At 42.0% G+C, this 8,636-nt stretch overlaps 1 long non-coding RNA gene across 1 annotated transcript; it reads left to right on the plus strand.

Annotated features, from left to right (window-relative positions):
- Positions 1 to 1,497: 1,497 nt before the first annotated feature.
- Positions 1,498 to 3,289, plus strand: LOC136356301 (uncharacterized). Its single transcript, XR_010741017.1, has 2 exons — positions 1,498 to 1,724; positions 2,829 to 3,289. It is a non-coding gene; the product is annotated as an uncharacterized lncRNA (long non-coding RNA).
- Positions 3,290 to 8,636: the final 5,347 nt, after the last annotated feature.

Genomic DNA, 8,636 nt, shown 5'->3' on the forward strand with positions numbered 1-8,636 from the left:
CCGGCCACAAATTACATGGGCCTGCTCGAGTTTCTTAGCCATGGTCTGTATTACATGGGCCTGCTCAACTACAGAACGGTTATCAGCCATCTTGTAGTCATGAAACAGCTCCATGATGTACAGATTATTGCTAGCATCAGTAGCACCGAATTTAGCAATCAGTGCATCCCACAACTCCTTAGCGTCGGTCATATGTATATACACCTCGACCAGACGATCGCCAAGAACGCTAAGAATGCATCCCACGAAGAGAGTAGTGGCCTCGTCGAATTCTTTCTGCTGGTCAGCATTAAGAACTTCCATAGGCTTGCCAGTACTCACCCAGAAGCATTTCATAGCTGTCAGCCACAGAGTGATCCTGATCTGCCATCTCTTAAAATGCACACCGGTGAATTTATCCGGCCTCAGTGCATTGGCAAACCAGCCATTGTAAAATCACAGTGCCTATAATAAGGTTTTTGGATTGTTGAGATTATAGACATATAATGATTTAATATATTCCATAAATAAATCATGACATTGCAGATGTATACTAGCATTAACGCATCATTAAATCTATACATGTAAACTAAGCAGTAAAACATGAACAAATGAAATATGCGCAACATACTGAGCATGTACCGAGGTTGCGTAAAGATCGGTTGCTCAGCAGAGATTACTCGCAGTTGCTGGCGTCGGCGAAGGCGCGCAGCACGTGAGCGAATAGGAAGACGAGCCGTTACGGACGAACAGAGAGCAGTCGCGTGAAGCGCTTCCAAAAACCTTATCGCCGCCTTCTCCCGGTGCAGGACGTCGAAGGCAGAGGTTCCAGAGACCTGCTCTCCTGATCGCCGGTGCACGCCGGCGAGCGGGATGGAGTAGTCTACGAGCGACGACGCAGTACAGAGTACGAGGCAAACCCTAGATTGATTTCGTGTGTGTTGCGTGAAGACGGCGGCTCGGTTTATAGAGAGAATGGTCGCTTGATCGGGGCGCCCGCATGATCTCCACTCCACGTAACCTAAATGGATAAGTCGCGTGTAACTTATCCGGACTCCATGTCGTTTTCACGCACCGGATTTTTCGGAACGTTTCCAAAACAAAACAAATCCGAATTTCCCGCAGCAAAACAAAACTAAAAAAGGAGGCTGCATCTGCGCAAGGTGAGGAATCAATTTCAGCGGACCATTCGACGCGTACATCGTGCACACCGGATTTTTGGAACATTTCCAAAACAAAACAAATCCGAATTTCCCACAGCAAAACAAAACTAAAAAATGAGGCTGCATCTGCGAAGGTGAGGAACTAATTTTAGCGGACCATTCGACGCGTACATCATGCACGCGCGGCACCTGTCTTGTCCTGCTAGGCAAGGCGAGGCGAGCGCGTGTGTTCCCCCTCTTCTCTCCACCACACATGCTTCGAGTGGCTAGGAGGCCATCCCCTTTTAAGGAGGTACCCCTCTCTAGAATAAGTAAGATGGTACTAAACTCTCCATGCATACCATCCCATAAGGTGGTCTTTTGTGATTTTTTAAAGAATTAATCTGAGTGGGCTAAGGACCCTTCATTAATTCCAACAGAGGAAGGGAACGACGGCGCCGACGAGCGGAGGAAGGGCACAGCAGCGGCACTGGTGCACAGAGAGAGGGGTGGCGGTGGCGGCAGTCTGCGGAGGGAGCGGTGGCAGAACCGGTGCACGACGGCAGCGGCGACTGTCGCGCGGCGTCAGTGGCCGCTGCTGCGGTAGGAGGCCGTGAATTTGTCGTTGGATATTAATCTCTGTTGGATTTGACTAAGATTTGTGTTTCTGCTTCATCGTGTGCCATTTGGGATCCATAAAATAGGACAATATGCCGTAAAAAAACTGTAAAAATTTATGTCAAATTTTTTTTACTTCATTTTGTTAAAAATCTATCAAATTAGAGTCAAATTTGTTAAATTGATTCAAATGTTTAGATTGATTTGAATTTTAAAAATTCAAGCCAATTTTGTCAAAACATCCAAATATATACACATTTTGATATAACATGATCAAGAAGTAAGGGCAAAAGAGTATTCGTTCATTAGTTAACCCTGTTAACTCACTTTAACGGAATAGGGTCAAGCTTCATCTTCGATTGGTAATTAGACTTCCAAACAGGGTTAAATATGCAATTACCACTAAAACTAAGCTAATATCGGATGTGGCACATTCTATTACCATTAATTTAGATGGATATATTTTTTTCTAGGATATATCACATCCGATACTTTGAATTTTTTTAGAGCGGGTATACGTCCCACTAACACGCTTTTTAAACTGCTAAACATTATGTTTCGTGCTAAAACATTCAATATAGAAGTTGCTCTAAAATATTAAAATTAATCTATTTTTAAGTTTGTAGTAATTAAAACTCTATTAATGATATATTAATAGTATCTTGATTTACGTAAAAGACTTTATCTTCGTATTCATTTAACAGAGAAAATAACACCACCTATATCTCGCGATCGAGTATTGATAAGAGAAATTCATGCGTCACTAGGCCTGCCCTACAGTAGAGAGCCAGTACTGTCCACTGACGACAGGACTGATCCACGCACTCACCAAACCGAAAATCGCAGCAAGCATGATGAAATAGTCTAAGTCCATTATTATGCCCATGAGAGTTACATGATGAAAAAAACATACTCCCTCCATAAAAAAAGCCAAACCCCAAACCCTAAATTTTCGTGTCCAACATTTGACTGTTCGTCCTATATGAAATATTTTTTATAATTGGTATTTTCACTGTTGTTAGATGATAAAACATAATTAATACTTTATGCGTGACTTGTCTTTTTAATTTTTTTCATAACTTTTTTTAGATTTTTTTTAGAGGGAGGGAGTACATGGATTTGGGAGCCAGTAATAGGCACTGGTGGAGTGTCATTGATTCATCAAAAAACCTGTGGCTGGCTGGCTGGCTGGTAGTACTGAGGATATGTCAGTGATGATCTTTAAAGTTTAAACTGACACTGAGAAAAAGGCAGGATGCATGCATGACCTTTTTGAGGGATAGGTGAAAGTGATCAGACAGAAGAAACGCATTAAGTATTTGGAAAGCCTGAGCAAACCACAGTACGGCGCCATTGAGGCCATCATTATTGTCATTGTGGGAACTACTCCTAGGTAAAGAAATGGCTGTCTAGTCTAATGGTAAAATCATTCCATAATACTCCATGCTCCTCATATCTCATGGGTGTAATGTATGTATGTGTTGCGAACAGATATTATATAAAGTGTCGTATAGTATGTTTGGGCACTAATAAAAAACTAATTTACAGAATCCGTCAGTAAACCGCGAGACGAATTTGTTAAGCCTAATTAATCTGTCATTAGCAAATATTTACCGCAGCACCACATTATCAAATTATGGAGTAATTAGGTTTAAAAGATTCGTCTCGTAAATTAGTCGCAATCTGTGTAATTAGTTATTTTTTTTAGCTCATATTTAATATTTTATGCAGGTGTTCAAACATTCGATGTTATAGGATGTAAAATTTTTAGGTGGGATGAGAACATGCCCTCACTTGAAACTTTTGCTTGAACCTTATGCATATTCATGGTGAATACTCCCTGCTCCTCTTTTGTGCCATCATTTGGCCATCCTACACAGTCAAATCACAATCAACAAAGATGTGTGCATGATGCATTTCTACACAGTCAAAAGTGCAGGTTTGGGAGTTTGGAATTTGGATTTTGGCAAATTCAGTGGGCCCACAAGGACATAATTTTGACGATTCCAAAATTTAGGGCTAATTTACAAAACACTCCCACACAAACGTTGCCAAACCAAAATTTTGGTATTGCTAACAAGCTGTTTTTATAGGTCAATTTTGACATAATCCAAACTAATATTTTTGATAGTGTTAAAATTTGTCCATCCCTTTGCGCTACCGAAAATTCTAGTAGCGTATTAAACCAAACCAGCCTTATACCCAGAGAGATTCAAATATGCAATTCAATTTTACGAATAATTAAATTAATCTCTAATTTTTATATTAGTAAGACATTATTGGCTAGAATTAGGAATTAATCCCTCCATTATTAAATGTGCGATGCGAGTGTACTAATTTATATTATGCATAAATATTAACATATTTGGTACTGTGAAAACCACATCAATAGAGTATTTATGGCTAGTAATCTGGTTTTCCTTTATGGTGCGGTAGTGGGCTCCATAAAAATATCTCCGAGAAGACAACACCTAGTGGAAAAAGTAAGTGTCAGTGTTAATTAAGGGCAATAATTAAATTGAGGCTACGCGTCAAGCCTAGGTCTATACGAGATATGAGAATCTATAGCTGTGTTTAGTTGGTGTGCCAAAATGGACGTATATTTGAAATATTAAACGTAGACTAATAATAAAATAAATTAGATTCTGCCTTGTAAACTGTGAGACAAATTTATTAAACATAATTAATCCATCATTAACAAATGTTTATTGTAGTATCACATTGTCAAATCATGGTGTAATTAGGCTTAAAAGATTCGTCTTGTAATTTACATACAAACTGTACAATTGATTTTTTTCGTGTACATTTAATGCTGTATGTATGTGTATAAACATTTGATATGACGGAGTTTTTAGAAGTTTAAAGTTAACTAAACACTGCCTATGTATATCTACCGTTCCTGTATAATTGTCCCCATTAGTTGTGATTTTAGGCAGCCAAATCACCTTATTTATTTGAGGCATTAGATTGATGTCAAACTTCAATAGAAACCGTTAGATTTATATTATGTCTACCTGCTGCTGACTTAATTGGCTTCCTCCTGCCACTGCTCGAGAAACCCACGGTAGTTCGGTTTGTAAACTCTTTAGTCCTGGGTTATAAACCGAGACCTGAATCCGAGATTAAATAACACCAACCGGGACAAAAATGATGATAGTGCCAAGTGGATGTAGTCTTGTGTCACCATGAAAGCACTTTTTTTTACTAGAAACTGCCAATAACAATTCGCGTGGCTAATCTCAATTATTCTATCATAAAACTCTCCTGCAATTCTTATCCTATCTTACTATAAATATAAAGTTATCCCCTACTAACTCCTTAAGCTTAATATGCAAAGATACCACATCATCATCCACTAACAAGATGCCACATCATCATCCACTAATTAACAAGATGACACATCATCATCCACTAACAATTATCACATTTAAACATCATGCAAACATACTATATTTTTATAGTTTTTATAATTTAAGAGCTTTTCAAATATAAACTTGTTAAATTATCATCCAACATAATTCACACAATATTTTAATGTATATCCTATATACTTATATAGTTCATCCTCACTTACTGCTTAAATGATTAATCTATGGTCCAAATTATCTTTCTCCTTTTTTTCTATAATTAAGTCATATCACATTAATTGTTTTTAGTCTTTAGATGATTAATCTACAGTCCAAACTATCTCCCTAATTTTCTTCTTCCATAAAGTCATACCACCTTACTTTTTACGTTTGAATCACCATTTACATACTATTTAAATTTAAATTATCATAGACCATATTAATTTACTTAATCTGATGTTATCTAGCTATCTTACACGTTATTTTTTTTGTTATCATACTAAATTCTCGCAGCAATGCGCGGGGTTTCACCTAGTTATATAATTAGAACGGTCCTCACACACCATTGAAATCCTCTATCTTATATAAGAGCTGGCATATCGCCTTTGTCCCTTCCCGATCGATGCTAATCACAAGTCGGCCTTCGGTTCATTTCATGGAACACATTAATTTTTTTCAATTATCCGTAGTCTATAGGATACTGTTTCTTTTTTTTTAGGGCAGTACTACATAGTTTCTTAGTCAGAAAAAGTATGAATTACCCCTCGAACTATCGTGGTCGTCCGAATTACCCCCCAAACCACAAAACCGGGCATTCTTCATCCTCAACTACACAAACTGGACAAATTACCCCCCTCGACCCAATCCGCGGTGGTTTTAGTCCACGTGACGTACGCGTGGCAGCCCAGTCAGTCCTCTATTTATAAAAAAAAAAGAGTAAATTGCATCTTAGGGCTACTATTTCTTACGTGTGTTGTAACTTGGACTAGTGTAAAATAAAACTTTTCACTTTGGAACAAGTATGTTTACAGAAGGTTTTAATTTGGACTATCTTCTTGTTCCTCCAGCTCCCTTTCTTCCTCTCTTTTCTCTGTACAGCTCACGGTCTCTTTCTCGATCAGGCGTAGTGCATGAGAAGTCAAGAAGGAAAACCCTTCACAGGGCAGCCACCCACCGAAATTGAGCTCGAGCTCAAATGTAGGCGGCACTGGGAAGGCGGAGCTTGAGCACTGCAAAACTTGCTGAAGTGCGAGCGGCACATGTGGAAATTTAGCGCAGGCGCGCAACACGTATAGCACTAGCGGAGGTCGAGCATGAGCTTTAGCGTGGCTGTCTGCTACTCCCTCCGTTTCATAATATAATACTTTCTACCACTGCCCACATTCATATGGATGTTAATGAATTTAGACACGCATATATATCTAGATTCATTAACATCCATTTGAATGTGCGTAATGCTACGAAGTCTTATATTATGAAATGGAGGAAGTACTTGGCTTAGTTCTTATAGTCAGTTCAGAAAGTAGCAGCAACTGTATGTCATTGCCGGCCAGCTTCTTCATATGCTACTTGCTACCAGTAGGAATACTTGTTGTGCACCCTCTGCTTTCCTTGAAATTAAGCAACAAGCACTAGCTAGTTGATGATTGAAAATGCAAACTACCCTTTGAATTCTTTGGAAGACTTTACAGATTGAAGGAGAGAGAGGAGGAAGAGAGTTGGAGGAGGAAGAAGGGAGTCCAAATTGAAACATCATGTAAAGATATCTGGCCCAAAGTAAAAAGTTTGGCTTTAGTCTAGTCCACATTGTAACAATGGTAATCAAAGGTGGCTCAAGGTGCAATTCACATAAAAAAAATTTTGGGACCCACCTGTCATCTCCTTATCCACTCTTCCTCTCTCTTCTCTCTCACACTCTTCCTCTCTCTCTCAAACGGGTCAGCGGCAGCGTGCGGGGGAGGACACGGGCACGTAGCGGCGGCATGCGGGCGGTGGCGGAGCGCCGGGGAGGACGCGGTGTCGGGTAGGCGGTGGCAGAGTGCCGGGGAGGACACGGCGACGGCAGGCGGCGCCGACAAGGGGTGATGAGGAGGACGACGATGAGGATGGAGCACACGGCGGCGGGTGACGCGGAGGCGGTGGCGGAGGGCGATGATGAGGACGACGACGAGGATGGCGATGGAGGTGCGCCGCCCCTGCTGTGCCCATTGTCCCGTCGGTGCCATACAGAGAGAGAGAGAGAGGAGGGAGGGGGGAAGCAGCGCCGAGCGGCCGCCTCCTCATGCCCTGCCCCCGGCGCTCCGCCACCTCCTCTGCCCTGCCCGCCGCCGCCGCGTCGTCCCTGCGCTTCGCCTCTCCGAAAGGGCCGCCGCAGCCAGCATCCTCGTCGTCGACCTCGTCATCCCCCGCCGTTGCCGCCACCGCCGTGCGCTCCATCCTCATCGTCCTCCTCCTCATCCACCCTCGTCGGTGCCGCCTGCCGCCGCCGCGTCCTTCCCGGCGCTCTGCCACCGCCCGCCCGCCGCTGTGTCCTCCCCGGCGTTCCGCCACCGCCCACCCGCCGCCGCGTCCTCCCTGGCACTCCGCCACCGCCCGCACGCAGCCGCTGCATCCTCCCCGGCGCTCCGCCACCACCCGCACGCCGCTGCCGCGTCCTCCCCCGCACGCCGCCGCCGACCCGTTTGAGAGAGAGAGGAAGAGTGAGAGAGTGAAGAGAGAGGAAGAGATGATGAGGAGATGATAGGTGGGTCCTATTTTTTTAAAAAAATGGAGTGCTGACTGGATTGCCACGCGTACGCCACGTGGACCAAATCCATAGCGGATTGGGTCCAGGGGGGTAATTTGTCCGGTTTGCATAGTTGAGGGTGAAGAAGAATACCCGGTTTTGTGGTTCGGGGGGGGGTAATTCAGACGACCGCGATAGTTTGCGGGGGTAATTCGTACGTTTTCCTTTCTAGTCCCATATTCTATACCCAGGTAGCAAATTTCAAATGCTTCCTTGGTCCAATTTTCTCAAATTTTCTTACTCTGGGCCGACATATGTATATAGAGGAACAAATTTTACTAATAGCCCACTGAATCATCATGCCAAACTAGACATAGAATCATTCTATGGGATAGCAAACATAATTTTTACTATATAATTGTCTTCCTACGGTTCCAATATAATAAATGCTATGTTGGTAAAATTAATTTCAGGTTACATATTACCTACTAGCTAATAATAGTTTTGCAATATCTGTTTGCTTTTATAAACAAGGCTTTCGCAACTCATTCCACTATACCTAATTTTTGTAAGGTTATTGTTAGACGGATATCTATTTTCTATTTGTACAAGGGGTTTTCTACATATATACCTATATATATTTGGGTCTAGTGCTTCTTAGATGAATACAAGTGCTAATTCTTAAGCCAGAACTAGGTTAGACTTCTCATCTCCCTAGAAACGATTTTTTTCCTCTCTCCAATAATTACCTGCTTGAACTTTGTGTGGAACACTCCTGCCTCTTCATCTTTGAAGCCATGAGGTTCCTGTTGATTTAGCAAAACA

Source organism: Oryza sativa, chromosome 4, assembly GCF_034140825.1.
Source record: "Oryza sativa Japonica Group chromosome 4, ASM3414082v1".
Classification (NCBI taxonomy): domain Eukaryota; kingdom Viridiplantae; phylum Streptophyta; class Magnoliopsida; order Poales; family Poaceae; genus Oryza; species Oryza sativa.